Source organism: Dendropsophus ebraccatus, chromosome 13 (genome assembly GCF_027789765.1).
Source record: "Dendropsophus ebraccatus isolate aDenEbr1 chromosome 13, aDenEbr1.pat, whole genome shotgun sequence".
NCBI lineage: Eukaryota > Metazoa > Chordata > Amphibia > Anura > Hylidae > Dendropsophus > Dendropsophus ebraccatus.
This window is the reverse complement of record NC_091466.1, coordinates 1,412,071-1,427,036: the sequence shown is the minus strand read 5'-3', so window position 1 is coordinate 1,427,036 and position 14,966 is coordinate 1,412,071. Positions and strand designations below refer to the sequence as shown.

The 14,966-nt window shown below is 53.3% G+C and overlaps 1 protein-coding gene across 7 annotated transcripts in view; it reads right to left on the bottom strand.

Annotated features, from left to right (window-relative positions):
• The window catches only part of GON4L (gon-4 like), a 45,785-nt gene extending 43,691 nt beyond the window's left edge, over window positions 1-2,094 (bottom strand). For all 7 annotated transcript variants that reach the window (XM_069950714.1, XM_069950719.1, XM_069950716.1 and 4 more), the window contains exon 1: window positions 1,984-2,094. The gene's annotated coding sequence lies outside the window, so the exon portion shown is untranslated. The remainder of the gene's footprint in view (window positions 1-1,983) is intronic.
• Between the last annotated feature and the right edge of the window lie 12,872 nt (window positions 2,095-14,966).

Sequence of the window (14,966 nt, the reverse complement as noted above, 5' to 3'; positions counted from 1 at the left end):
GAGGGTACAGTGAGGGGTATACGGAGGGTACAGTGAGGGGTATACGGAGGGTACAGTGAGGGGTATACGGAGGGTACAGTGAGGGGTATACGGAGGGTACAGTGAGGGGTATACGGAGGGTACAGTGAGGGGTATACGGAGGGTACAGTGAGGGGTATACGGAGGGTACAGTGAGGGGTATACGGGGGGTACAGTGTACAGTGAGGGGTATACCGGGGGTACAGTGTACAGTGAGGGGTATACGGAGGGTACAGTGTACAGTGAGGGGTATACGGAGGGTACAGTGTACAGTGAGGGGTATACGGAGGGTACAGTGAGGGGTATACGGAGGGTACAGTGTACAGTGAGGGGTATACGGAGGGTACAGTGTACAGTGAGGGGTATACGGAGGGTACAGTGTACAGTGAGGGGTATACGGGGGGTACAGTGTACAGTGAGGGGTATACGGAGGGTACAGTGAGGGGTATACGGAGGGTACAGTGTACAGTGAGGGGTACACGGAGGGTACAGTGTACAGTGAGGGGTATACGGAGGGTACAGTGAGGGGTATACGGAGGGTACAGTGTACAGTGAGGGGTACACGGAGGGTACAGTGAGGGGTACACGGAGGGTACAGTGAGGGGTATACGGAGGGTACAGTGTACAGTGAGGGGTATACGGAGGGTACAGTGAGGGGTATACGGAGGGGTACAGTGAGGGGTATACGGAGGGTACAGTGAGGGGTATACGGAGGGTACAGTGAGGGGTATACGGAGGGTACAGTGAGGGGTATACGGAGGGTACAGTGAGGGGTATACGGAGGGTACAAGTGAGGGGTATACGGAGGGTACAGTGAGGGGTATACGGAGGGTACAGTGAGGGGTATACGGAGGGTACAGTGAGGGGTATACGGAGGGTACAGTGAGGGGTATACGGAGGGTACAGTGTACAGTGAGGGGTATACGGAGGGTACAGTGAGGGGTATACGGAGGGTACAGTGAGGGGTATACGGGGGGTACAGTGTACAGTGAGGGGTATACGGAGGGTACAGTGAGGGGTATACGGAGGGTACAGTGAGGGGTATACGGAGGGTACAGTGAGGGGTATACGGAGGGTACAGTGAGGGGTATACGGAGGGTACAGTGAGGGGTATACGGAGGGTACAGTGAGGGGTATACGGAGGGTACAGTGAGGGGTATACGGAGGGTACAGTGAGGGGTATACGGAGGGTACAGTGAGGGGTATACGGAGGGTACAGTGAGGGGTATACGGAGGATACAGTGAGGGGTATACGGAGGGTACAGTGAGGGGTACACGGAGGGTACAGTGAGGGGTATACCGAGGGTACAGTGAGGGGTATACGGAGGGTACAGTGAGGGGTATACGGAGGGTACAGTGTACAGTGAGGGGTATACGGAGGGTACAGTGAGGGGTATACCGAGGGTACAGTGAGGGGTATACGGAGGGTACAGTGAGGGGTATACGGAGGGTACAGTGTACAGTGAGGGGTATACGGAGGGTACAGTGTACAGTGAGGGGTATACGGAAGGTACAGTGAGGGGTATACGGAGGGTACAGTGTACAGTGAGGGGTATACGGAGGGTACAGTGAGGGGTATACGGAGGGTACAGTGAGGGGTATACGGAGGGTACAGTGAGGGGTATACGGAGGGTACAGTGAGGGGTATACGGAGGGTACAGTGAGGGGTATACGGAGGGTACAGTGAGGGGTATACGGAGGGTACAGTGAGGGGTATACGGAGGGTACAGTGAGGGGTATACGGAGGGTACAGTGAGGGGTATACGGAGGGTACAGTGAGGGGTATACGGAGGGTACAGTGAGGGGTACACGGAGGGTACAGTGAGGGGTATACGGAGGGTACAGTGAGGGGTACACGGAGGGTACAGTGAGGGGTACACGGAGGGTACAGTGAGGGGTACACGGAGGGTACAGTGAGGGGTATACGGAGGGTACAATTCCCGGTATATCGGGGAGGTGACGTACAGTCCGGTGGTCCGGTAGTCAGGTGACAGGCCGCCGCCGCCGCCGCTGCTCCGCTCTCCGCGCTATTCTCCCGGCGCCATGTTATGACCGAGATACAAATCGTACAGACCCGCCCCCATTAACTGCGCATGCGTACTATTCTCGCGATATTTCTGTGCGTACTATGTGCCGGTGACGTTCTCTGTAACACGTGGTAGGCGGGACTACTGAGAGTGGGGGCGGAGACATGGGGGGCTATATATTGGAGGTGAATGGGGCAGGAAACAAGATGGTGGTAGCCGGGTTGTGTACACATGGTCAAAGGTTTAATTCCTTGCTTCTTTGCTGGGAAATGACACAATTTTTCTAGTTCTGGATCTGTGGAGGCTGTCTCTGTAACTCTGGATCTGTGGAGGCTGTCTCTGTAACTCTGGATCTGTGGAGGCTGTCTCTGTAACTCTGGATCTCTGGAGGCTGTCTCTGTAACTCTGGATCTGTGGAGGCTGTCTCTGTAACTCTGGATCTCTGGAGGCTGTCTCTGTAACTCTGAATCTCTAGAGGCTGTCTCTGTAACTCTGGATCTCTGGAGGCTGTCTCTGTAACTCTGGAGGCTGTCTCTGTAACTCTGGATCTGTGAAGGCTGTCTCTGTAACTGGATTTTAGAGGCTGTCTCTGTAACTGGATCTGTGGAGGCTGTCTCTGTAACTCTGGATCTCTGGAGGCTGTCTCTGTAACTCTGGATCTGTGGAGGCTGTCTGTAACTCTGGATCTGTGGAGGCTGTCTCTGTAACTCTGGATCTGTGGAGGCTGTCTCTGTAACTCTGGATCTGTGGAGGCTGTCTCTGTAACTCTGGATCTGTGGAGGCTGTCTCTGTAACTCTGGATCTGTGGAGGCTGTCTCTGTAACTCTGGATCTCTGGAGGCTGTTTCTGTAACTGGATCTCTGGAGGCTGTCTCTGTAACTCTGGATCTGTGGAGGCTGTCTCTGTAACTCTGGATCTCTGGAGGCTGTCTCTGTAACTCTGGATCTCTGGAGGCTGTCTCTGTAACTCTGGATCTCTGGAGGCTGTCTCTGTAACTCTGGATCTCTGGAGGCTGTCTCTGTAACTCTGGATCTCTGGAGGCTGTCTCTGTAACTCTGGATCTCTGGAGGCTGTCTCTGTAACTCTGGATCTCTGGAGGCTGTCTCTGTAACTCTGGATCTCTGGAGGCTGTCTCTGTAACTCTGGAGGCTGTCTCTGTAACTCTGGATCTCTGGAGGCTGTCTCTGTAACTCTGGAGTCAGTCATGTACTCCCCCCCCCCCCCCCCCCCCCCCCCCCTGTACATGACTGTACACAATGGGGGGGGGGCGTACATGACTGTATACACAGGGGGGGGCGTAGATGACTGTATACACAGGGGGGGGGGTGTACATGACTGTATACACAGGGGGGGGGGTGTACATGACTGTATACACGGGGGGGGGTGTACATGACTGTATACACGGGGGGGGGGGGCGTAGATGACTGTATACACAGGGGGGGGGTGTACATGACTGTATACACAGGGGGGGGTGTACATGACTGTATACACAGGGGGGGGGGGTGTAGATGACTGTATACACAGGGGGGGGCGTACATGACTGTATACACGGGGGGGGGTGTACATGACTGTATACACGGGGGGGGCGTACATGACTGTATACACGGGGGGGGGGCGTACATGACTGTATACACGGGGGGGGGGCGTACATGACTGTATACACGGGGGGGGGGCGTACATGACTGTATACACGGGGGGGGGCGTACATGACTGTATACACAGGGGGGGTGTACATGACTGTATACACAGGGGGGGGGCGTAGATGGACTGTATACACGGGGGGGGCGTACATGACTGTATACAGGGGGGGTGTAGATGACTGTATACACAGGGGGGGGGGGCGTACATGACTGTATACACAGGGGGGGGTGTACATGACTGTATACACAGGGGGGGGGGCGTACATGGACTGTATACACGGGGGGGGGGGGTGTAGATGACTGTATACACGGGGGGGGGGGGGTGTAGATGACTGTATACACGGGGGGGGGGGGCGTAGATGACTGTATACACGGGGGGGGGTGTACATGACTGTATACACGGGGGGGGCGTACATGACTGTATACACGGGGGGGGGGGCGTACATGACTGTATACACGGGGGGGGGCGTACATGACTGTATACACGGGGGGGGGTGTACATGACTGTATACACGGGGGGGGGTGTACATGACTGTATACACGGGGGGGGGGTGTACATGACTGTATACACGGGGGGGGGTGTACATGACTGTATACACGGGGGGGGGGGCGTAGATGACTGTATACAAGGAGGGGGCGTAGATGACTGTATACACGGGGGGGGGTGTACATGACTGTATACACGGGGGGGGGGCGTAGATGACTGTATACACGGGGGGGGGGGCGTACATGACTGTATACACGGGGGGGGGGCGTAGATGACTGTATACACGGGGGGGGGCGTACATGACTGTATACACGGGGGGGGGGGTGTAGATGACTGTATACAAGGAGGGGGGCGTAGATGACTGTATACACGGGGGGGGGGTGTACATGACTGTATACACGGGGGGGGGCGTAGATGAATGTATACACGGGGGGGGGGCGTACATGACTGTATACACGGGGGGGGGGCGTAGATGACTGTATACACGGGGGGGGGGCGTACATGACTGTATACACGGGGGGGGGGGTGTAGATGACTGTATACACGGGGGGGGGTGTACATGACTGTATACACGGGGGGGGGGGGGCGTAGATGACTGTATACACGGGGGGGGGGGGGCGTAGATGACTGTATACACGGGGGGGGGGGGGGTGTACATGACTGTATACACGGGGGGGGGGCGTACATGACTGTATACACGGGGGGGGGGGGGTGTAGATGACTGTATACACCGGGTAGGTGATCGTATATACGGGGGTTCGGTTGTCAGCGGTGCCGGCAGGGGGTACATGTCAGGCCAGTGTATGACCTGCCCTGTCGCTGTCTGTCCAGCCATGTCAGTAATATTAGAACTGCAAGTCCCAGCAGAGCCGATGCTCATACACACTGGACTGACATGTGTATCACCATCGGGTGTGCTGGGACTTGCAGTTCTAATAGGACGGACATGGCTGGACAGAGAGGCAGAGCTTGGGGAGGTATGGAGGCGAGTGCTCGTGACTTCCAGTAGCCAGCGGGACCAGGGAAGATATTATGAAGTGATAGATCGTGGGGAGGGAATGAGGGGACACGGTTTTCACTGCACTACCCCTTTAAATTTGAAGGCCATTTAGGAGTGAATGTAGGATAAAGCTCTAGTAGGCCTGTGGGTGCCATGGTGGTGCTAGGCGGTCCGGTGAGAGGCGGTGGGTCTCTAAGCAGCGGAAGGGGGGGGGCGGCATGGAGCGGTGCGGATAGGCGGCCGGCTGACTGGCCAATGGCCGAGCGTCACTTCTCTAGGGGCGGCTTCACACTATAGATTTCTCACGGATAAATTCCGTGGCCTGTACGCGCTCACGGCCGCTGGCTCCATAGACACCATCCGCCAAAAGAAGTGACGTGACAAGGAGAGCGCGGGCGATCCATCCCAACCTAATAGGGGTACAGTTCTACTCTAAGCTCTACCCTGAGGCGACCCACGTAATACCCCCTTACCTATTGGGTAAAATATAACTTATAATAGGAGTATACAGGAATCGCACTTCTCACACTATATACCCCGGCCGGGCTCAGAGTATAGCTCCGACAGCATAGGAGTATACAGGAATCGCACTTCTCACACTATATACCCCGGCCGGGCTCAGAGTATAGCTCCGACAGCACAGGAGTATACAGGAATCGCACTTCTCACACTATATACCCCGGCTGGGCTCAGAGTATAGCTCCGACAGCATAGGAGTATACAGGAATCGTACTTCTCACACTATATACCCCGCTGGGCTCAGAGTATAGCTCCGACAGCCACAGGAGTATACAGGAATCGCACTTCTCACACTATATACCCGGCCGGGCTCAGAGTATAGCTCCGACAGCACAGGAGTATACAGGAATCGCACTTCTCACACTATATACCCCGGCCGGGCTCAGAGTATAGCTCCGACAGCACAGGAGTATACAGGAATCGCACTTCTCACACTATATACCCCGGCCGGGCTCAGAGTATAGCTCCGACAGCATAGGAGTATACAGGAATCGTACTTCTCACACTATATACTCCGGCTGGGCTCAGAGTATAGCTCCGACAGCATAGGAGTATACAGGAATCGCACTTCTCACACTATATACCCCGGCCGGGCTCAGAGTATAGCTCCGACAGCACAGGAGTATACAGGAATCGCACTGTCTCACACTATATACCCCGGCTGGGCTTCAGAGTATAGCTCCGACAGCATAGGAGTATACAGGAATCGCACTTCTCACACTATATAACCCCGGCAGGGCTCAGAGTATAGCTCCGACAGCACAGGAGTATACAGGAATCGCACTTCTCACAGTATATACCCCGGCTGGGCTCAGAGTATAGCTCCGACAGCACAGGAGTATACAGGAATCGCACTTCTCACACTATATACCCCGGCTGGGCTCAGAGTATAGCTCCGACAGCACAGGAGTATACAGGAATCGCACTTCTCACACTATACCCCGGCCGGGCTCAGAGTATAGCTCCGACAGCATAGGAGTATACAGGAATCGCACTTCTCACACTATATACCCCGGCTGGGCTCAGAGTATAGCTCCGACAGCACAGGAGTATACAGGAATCGCACTTCTCACACTATATACCCGGCTGGGCTCAGAGTATAGCTCCGACAGCACAGGAGTATACAGGAATCGCACTTCTCACAGTATATACCCCGGCCGGGCTCAGAGTATAGCTCCGACAGCATAGGAGTATACAGGAATCGCACTTCTCACACTATATACCCCGGCTGGGCTCAGAGTATAGCTCCGACAGCATAGGAGTATACAGGAATCGCACTTCTCACACTATATACCCCGGCTGGGCTCAGAGTATAGCTCCGACAGCACAGGAGTATACAGGAATCGCACTTCTCACACTATATACCCCAGCTGGGCTCAGAGTATAGCTCCCGACAGCACAGGAGTATACAGGAATCGCACTTCTCACACTATATACCCGGCTGGGCTCAGAGTATAGCTCCGACAGCATAGGAGTATACAGGAATCGCACTTCTCACACTATATACCCGGCTGGGCTCAGAGTATAGCTCCGACAGCATAGGAGTATACAGGGAATCGCACTTCTTCCACACTATATACCCGGCTGGGCTCAGAGTATAGCTCCGGACAGCATAGGAGTATACAGGAATCGCACTCTTCTCCCACACCTATATACCCCGGCCGGGCTCAGAGTATAGCTCCGACAGCACAGGAGTATACAGGAATCGACTTCTCACACTATATACCCCGGCTGGGCTCAGAGTATAGCTCCGACAGCATAGGAGTATACAGGAATCGCACTTCTCACACTATATACCCGGCCGGGCTCAGAGTATAGCTCCGACAGCCCAGGAGTATACAGGAATCGCACTTCTCACAGTATATACCCCGGCCTGGCTCAGAGTATAGCTCCGACAGCATAGGAGTATACAGGAATCGCAACTTCTCACACTATATACCCCGGCTGGCTCAGAGTATAGCTCCGACAGCACAGGAGTATACAGGAATCGCACTTCTCACACTATATACCCCGGCTGGGCTCAGAGTATAGCTCCGACAGCATAGGAGTATACAGGAACTCGCACTTCTCACACTATATACCCCGGCTGGGCTCAGAGTATAGCTCGCGACAGCACAGGAGTATACAGGAATCGCACTTCTCACACTATATACCCCGGCTGGGCTCAGAGTATAGCTCCGACAGCACAGGAGTATACAGGAATCGCACTTCTCACACTATATTACCCCGGCTGGGCTCAGAGTATAGCTCCGACAGGCATAGGAGTATACAGGAATCGCACTTCTCACACTATATACCCCGGCCGGGCTCAGAGTAATAGCTCCGACAGCACAGGAGTATACAGGAATCGCACTTCTCACACTATATACCCCGGCTGGGCTCAGAGTATAGCTCCGACAGCATAGGAGTATACAGGAATCGCACTTCTCACACTATATACCCCGGGCTGGGCTCAGAGTATAGCTTCCGACAGCATAGGAGTATACAGGAATCGCACTTCTCACACTATATACCCCGGCTGGGCTCAGAGTATAGCTCCGACAGCATAGGAGTATACAGGAATCGCACTTCTCACACTATATACCCCGGCTGGGATCAGAGTATAGCTCCGACAGCAGAGGAGTATACAGGAATCGCACTTCTCACACTATATACCCCGGCTGGGCTCAGAGTATAGCTCCGACAGCATAGGAGTATACAGGAATCGCACTTCTCACACTATATACCCCGGCTGGGCTCAGAGTATAGCTCCGACAGCACAGGAGTATACAGGAATCGCACTTCTCACACTATATACCCCGGCTGGGCTCAGAGTATAGCTCCGACAGCATAGGAGTATACAGGAATCGCACTTCTCACACTATATACCCCGGCTGGGCTCAGAGTATAGCTCCGACAGCATAGGAGTATACAGGAATCGCACTTCTCACACTATATACCCCAGCCGGGCTCAGAGTATTGCCCCGACAGCACAGGAGTATACAGGAATCGCACTTCTCACACTATATACCCCGGCCGGGCTCAGAGTATAGCTCCGACAGCATAGGAGTATACAGGAATCGCACTTCTCACACTATATACCCCGGCCGGGCTCAGAGTATAGCTCCGACAGCATAGGAGTATACAGGAATCGCACTTCTCACACTATATACCCCGGCTGGGCTCAGAGTATAGCTCCGACAGCATAGGAGTATACAGGAATCGTACTTCTCACACTATATACCCCGGCCGGGCTCAGAGTATAGCTCCGACAGCATAGGAGTATACAGGAATCGCACTTCTCACACTATATACCCGGCTGGGCTCAGAGTATAGCTCCGACAGCATAGGAGTATACAGGAATCGCACTTCTCACACTATATACCCCGGCTGGGCTCAGAGTATAGCTCCGACAGCACAGGAGTATACAGGAATCGTACTTCTCACACTATATACCCCGGCTGGGCTCAGAGTATAGCTCCGACAGCATAGGAGTATACAGGAATCGCACTTCTCACACTATATACCCCGGCTGGGCTCAGAGTATAGCTCCGACAGCACAGGAGTATACAGGAATCGCACTTCTCACACTATATACCCCGGCTGGGCTCAGAGTATAGGTCCGACAGCACAGGAGTATACAGGAATCGCACTTATCACACTATATACCCCGGCTGGGCTCAGAGTATAGCTCCGACAGCACAGGAGTATACAGGAATCGCACTTCTCACACTATATACCCCGGCTGGGCTCAGAGTATAGCTCCGACAGCACAGGAGTATACAGGAATCGCACTTCTCACACTATATACCCCGGCTGGGCTCAGAGTATAGCTCCGACAGCACAGGAGTATACAGGAATCGCACTTCTCACACTATATACCCCGGCTGGGCTCAGAGTATAGCTCCGACAGCAGAGGAGTATACAGGAATCGCACTTCTCACACTATATACCCCGGCTGGGCTCAGAGTATAGCTCCGACAGCATAGGAGTATACAGGAATCGCACTTCTCACACTATATACCCCGGCTGGGCTCAGAGTATAGCTCCGACAGCATAGGAGTATACAGGAATCGCACTTCTCACACTATATACCCCGGCTGGGCTCAGAGTATAGCTCCGACAGCACAGGAGTATACAGGAATCGCACTTCTCACACTATATACCCCGGCTGGGCTCAGAGTATAGCTCCGACAGCATAGGAGTATACAGGAATCGCACTTCTCACACTATATACCCCGGCTGGGCTCAGAGTATAGCTCCGACAGCACAGGAGTATACAGGAATCGCACTTCTCACACTATATACCCGGCTGGGCTCAGAGTATAGCTCCGACAGCACAGGAGTATACAGGAATCGCACTTCTCACACTATATACCCCGGCCGGGCTCAGAGTATAGCTCCGACAGCACAGGAGTATACAGGAATCGCACTTCTCACACTATATACCCCGGCCGGGCTCAGAGTATAGCTCCGACAGCATAGGAGTATACAGGAATCGCACTTCTCACACTATATACCCCAGCTGGGCTCAGAGTATAGCTCCGACAGCATAGGAGTATACAGGAATCGCACTTCTCACACTATATACCCCGGCTGGGATCAGAGTATAGCTCCGACAGCACAGGAGTATACAGGAATCGCACTTCTCACACTATATACCCCGGCCGGGCTCAGAGTATAGCCCCGACAGCATAGGAGTATACAGGAATCGCACTTCTCACACTATATACCCCGGCCGGGCTCAGAGTATAGCTCTGACAGCATAGGAGTATACAGGAATCGCACTTCTCACACTATATACCCCGGCCGGGCTCAGAGTATAGCTCCGACAGCATAGGAGTATACAGGAATCGTACTTCTCACACTATATACCCCGGCTGGGCTCAGTGTATAGCTCCGACAGCATAGGAGTATACAGGAATCGCACTTCTCACACTATATACCCCGGCCGGGCTCAGAGTATAGCTCCGACAGCACAGGAGTATACAGGAATCGCACTTCTCACACTATATACCCCGGCTGGGCTCAGAGTATAGCTCCGACAGCATAGGAGTATACAGGAATCGCACTTCTCACACTATATACCCCGGCCGGGCTCAGAGTATAGCTCCGACAGCACAGGAGTATACAGGAATCGCACTTCTCACACTATATACCCCGGCCGGGCTCAGAGTATAGCTCCGACAGCATAGGAGTATACAGGAATCGCACTTCTCACACTATATACCCCGGCCGGGCTCAGAGTATAGCTCCGACAGCACAGGAGTATACAGGAATCGCACTTCTCACACTATATACCCCGGCTGGGATCAGAGTATAGCTCCGACAGCATAGGAGTATACAGGAATCGCACTTCTCACACTATATACCCCGGCTGGGCTCAGAGTATAGCTCCGACAGCATAGGAGTATACAGGAATCGCACTTCTCACACTATATACCCCGGCCGGGCTCAGAGTATAGCTCCGACAGCACAGGAGTATACAGGAATCGCACTTCTCACACTATATACCCCGGCTGGGATCAGAGTATAGCTCCGACAGCATAGGAGTATACAGGAATCGCACTTCTCACACTATATACCCCGGCTGGGCTCAGAGTATAGCTCCGACAGCATAGGAGTATACAGGAATCGCACTTCTCACACTATATACCCCGGCTGGGCTCAGAGTATAGCTCCGACAGCACAGGAGTATACAGGAATCGCACTTCTCACACTATATACCCCGGCCGGGCTCAGAGTATAGCTCCGACAGCACAGGAGTATACAGGAATCGCACTTCTCACACTATATACCCCGGCTGGGCTCAGAGTATAGCTCCGACAGCATAGGAGTATACAGGAATCGCACTTCTCACACTATATACCCCGGCCGGGCTCAGAGTATAGCTCCGACAGCACAGGAGTATACAGGAATCGCACTTCTCACACTATATACCCCGGCTGGGCTCAGAGTATAGCTCCGACAGCAGAGGAGTATACAGGAATCGCACTTCTCACACTATATACCCCGGCCGGGCTCAGAGTATAGCTCCGACAGCATAGGAGTATACAGGAATCGCACTTCTCACACTATATACCCCGGCTGGGCTCAGAGTATAGCTCCGACAGCATAGGAGTATACAGGAATCGCACTTCTCACACTATATACCCCGGCTGGGCTCAGAGTATAGCTCCGACAGTATAGGAGTATACAGGAATCGCACTTCTCACACTATATACCCCGGCTGGGCTCAGAGTATAGCTCCGACAGCACAGGAGTATACAGGAATCGCACTTCTCACACTATATACCCCCGGCCGGGCTCAGAGTATAGCTCCGACAGCACAGGAGTATACAGGAATCGCACTTCTCACACTATATACCCCGGCTGGGCTCAGAGTATAGCTCCGACAGCATAGGAGTATACAGGAATCGCACTTCTCACACTATATACCCCGGCTGGGCTCAGAGTATAGCTCCGACAGCATAGGAGTATACAGGAATCGCACTTCTCACACTATATACCCCGGCTGGGCTCAGAGTATAGCTCCGACAGCATAGGAGTATACAGGAATCGCACTTCTCACACTATATACCCCGGCTGGGCTCAGAGTATAGCTCCGACAGCACAGGAGTATACAGGAATCGCACTTCTCACACTATATACCCCGGCTGGGCTCAGAGTATAGCTCCGACAGCATAGGAGTATACAGGAATCGCACTTCTCACACTATATACCCCGGCCGGGCTCAGAGTATAGCTCCGACAGCATAGGAGTATACAGGAATCGCACTTCTCACACTATATACCCCGGCTGGGCTCAGAGTATAGCTCCGACAGCACAGGAGTATACAGGAATCGCACTTCTCACACTATATACCCCGGCTGGGCTCAGAGTATAGCTCCGACAGCACAGGAGTATACAGGAATCGCACTTCTCACACTATATACCCCGGCCGGGCTCAGAGTATAGCCCCGACAGCATAGGAGTATACAGGAATCGCACTTCTCACACTATATACCCCGGCTGGGCTCAGAGTATAGCTCCGACAGCATAGGAGTATACAGGAATCGCACTTCTCACACTATATACCCCGGCTGGGCTCAGAGTATAGCTCCGACAGCACAGGAGTATACAGGAATCGCACTTCTCACACTATATACCCCGGCTGGGCTCAGAGTATAGCTCCGACAGCATAGGAGTATACAGGAATCGCACTTCTCACACTATATACCCCGGCCGGGCTCAGAGTATAGCTCCGACAGCACAGGAGTATACAGGAATCGCACTTCTCACACTATATACCCCGGCTGGGCTCAGAGTATAGCTCCGACAGCAGAGGAGTATACAGGAATCGCACTTCTCACAGTATATACCCCGGCTGGGCTCAGAGTATAGCTCCGACAGCACAGGAGTATACAGGAATCGCACTTCTCACACTATATACCCCGGCCGGGCTCAGAGTATAGCTCCGACAGCATAGGAGTATACAGGAATCGCACTTCTCACACTATATACCCGGCTGGGCTCAGAGTATAGCTCCGACAGCACAGGAGTATACAGGAATCGCACTTCTCACACTATATACCCGGCTGGGCTCAGAGTATAGCTCCGACAGCACAGGAGTATACAGGAATCGCACTTCTCACACTATATACCCGGCTGGGCTCAGAGTATAGCTCCGACAGCATAGGAGTATACAGGAATCGCACTTCTCACACTATATACCCCGGCTGGGCTCAGAGTATAGCTCCGACAGCATAGGAGTATACAGGAATCGCACTTCTCACACTATATACCCCGGCTGGGCTCAGAGTATAGCTCCGACAGCACAGGAGTATACAGGAATCGCACTTCTCACACTATATACCCCGGCCGGGCTCAGAGTATAGCTCCGACAGCACAGGAGTATACAGGAATCGCACTTCTCACACTATATACCCCGGCTGGGCTCAGAGTATAGCTCCGACAGCATAGGAGTATACAGGAATCGCACTTCTCACACTATATACCCGGCTGGGCTCAGAGTATAGCTCCGACAGCATAGGAGTATACAGGAATCGCACTTCTCACACTATATACCCGGCTGGGCTCAGAGTATAGCTCCGACAGCATAGGAGTATACAGGAATCGCACTTCTCACACTATATACCCCGGCCGGGCTCAGAGTATAGCTCCGACAGCACAGGAGTATACAGGAATCGCACTTCTCACACTATATACCCCGGCTGGGCTCAGAGTATAGCTCCGACAGCATAGGAGTATACAGGAATCGCACTTCTCACACTATATACCCCGGCCGGGCTCAGAGTATAGCTCCGACAGCACAGGAGTATACAGGAATCGCACTTCTCACAGTATATACCCCGGCCGGGCTCAGAGTATAGCTCCGACAGCATAGGAGTATACAGGAATCGCACTTCTCACACTATATACCCCGGCTGGGCTCAGAGTATAGCTCCGACAGCACAGGAGTATACAGGAATCGCACTTCTCACACTATATACCCCGGCTGGGCTCAGAGTATAGCTCCGACAGCATAGGAGTATACAGGAATCGCACTTCTCACAGTATATACCCCGGCTGGGCTCAGAGTATAGCTCCGACAGCACAGGAGTATACAGGAATCGCACTTCTCACACTATATACCCCGGCCGGGCTCAGAGTATAGCTCCGACAGCACAGGAGTATACAGGAATCGCACTTCTCACACTATATACCCCGGCTGGGCTCAGAGTATAGCTCCGACAGCATAGGAGTATACAGGAATCGCACTTCTCACACTATATACCCCGGCCGGGCTCAGAGTATAGCTCCGACAGCACAGGAGTATACAGGAATCGCACTTCTCACACTATATACCCGGCTGGGCTCAGAGTATAGCTCCGACAGCATAGGAGTATACAGGAATCGCACTTCTCACACTATATACCCGGCCGGGCTCAGAGTATAGCTCCGACAGCATAGGAGTATACAGGAATCGCACTTCTCACACTATATACCCGGCTGGGCTCAGAGTATAGCTCCGACAGCATAGGAGTATACAGGAATCGCACTTCTCACACTATATACCCCGGCTGGGCTCAGAGTATAGCTCCGACAGCACAGGAGTATACAGGAATCGCACTTCTCACACTATATACCCCGGCTGGGCTCAGAGTATAGCTCCGACAGCATAGGAGTATACAGGAATCGCACTTCTCACACTATATACCCCGGCTGGGCTCAGAGTATAGCTCCGACAGCACAGGAGTATACAGGAATCGCACTTCTCACACTATATACCCCGGCTGGGCTCAGAGTATAGCTCC